The following is a 1,465-nucleotide window of genomic DNA, read 5'->3' as shown; positions in this document are numbered from 1 at the left end:
GACATCTCTACCACATCATGCTTGAAAAAAAGAAAAAGCAACCATTTTCCGGACAGTATCTTGGTTAATGATCAGTAAAATCTTACTCTAAGAGGACAGAGAGAGACACAATTTCAGGGGTGTTCTGTTTCTGTTTGGGAGAACCAATTGCATGGGGTGTGTTTATGTGAAGAGAGAGAGAGATTGTGTGTGTGTGCGCGCATGTGGGTGACCAGCGATGGAGGAGCTAGGCGAGGGTGTGATGTACTTTAAGAAGTTGAACGTGTTAGATAGAAGTGACCATGTGCCATTGGTGAGAAAAACTGGAGAGAAGAAAGTAAAGAGGAGAGAAAAGGTGAGGAAAAAAGTGATATGCTGGGATTGGAAAGTGCTGTGTGGAAAAAGAGAGAAGCGATGGGTGTGTGATTAAAGAAGAGAGGGAGTTATAATGCAAGTTTTGTGTGTGGGATGAAGCCGAGACGGTAAAGATGGGAAAAGGGCATGGAGAGGAGGGGGAACAAAAAGAAGCAAACATGCCAGAGAAGGAGAGGAGACAGAGGGAAAGAGAGGAGAAAGGAGCAGAGGATGCGAGGGCAATGAGCTGGATTGAATACCATCTGACAGGTCCAGCTGGGAGTTTGCCCACCCCGCAGCACCGCAAAACCCCTCAATATGGAGGCCAATTACTGCTGCCCGCGTGACCGTGGCATGGCAGCATCAGAGATGCAACCCTCCTCCTCGCCTCGCCTCTCCTTTCCCTTTTCCTCTGCCTCCCCTCCTCCCCTCCCCTTCTCATTTCCTCACCCCCCCCCACCCTCCAAAAAAATAAATAAAAAACACTCCCACCATCTGTGCAGAGTGACAACAACCTCTATACCCTACCATGCACAACACAGACTGTACACTGCACACACACACACTTGGGGCAAACACACACATCAAACATGACAAATCCTCACTCTGCTCTGTGTGCTTTTATACTCGACAGTAAGTCTGCAAGCGGTTCGGTTTCACTGTGTTTTTATGACCAAAAAACCACAGTGAGGTCTGATACTTTCACACCTTCCGCATGTTTTTTCTCCTTGTAACACACAAAGACAGTTAGCCACAAGCAGGGATGGGCATTCAGGGAGTATACAATCACACACTACTACCATTGTTCCACAGATGCAGTGGAATTTCACCCTATGCCAGCTTCATCTCTCTTAACAGAGTTGGGCGTGGCGCTCAGGCTGGCAGGGTGGTGGTGGTGGTGTTGGTGGGAGGGTGCAGGGTAGGTGAGCATGATGCAGTGGCACCGAATGCCCATTGCGGTGGAGGTGACTCCCAAATTTAGTACCGTGTGCAGCCAGACAAGCTCATCTAAGTGGTGTTTTTTGTTCTTGTGCCCTCTCTTCAACTGGTGTGTGGGAAAAAAAGGGGAGAATGTGACAAATAAAACATGTTGCATATACATCATAGAGCTTTCCTCTCTCTCTCTCTCTCT

The sequence above is a fragment of the Morone saxatilis genome, unplaced genomic scaffold (assembly GCF_004916995.1).
Source record: "Morone saxatilis isolate NCDOM2014 unplaced genomic scaffold, NCSU_SB_2.0 Contig1, whole genome shotgun sequence".
In the NCBI taxonomy this organism is placed as follows: domain Eukaryota; kingdom Metazoa; phylum Chordata; class Actinopteri; family Moronidae; genus Morone; species Morone saxatilis.
Note: the sequence above shows the minus strand (reverse complement) of the source record.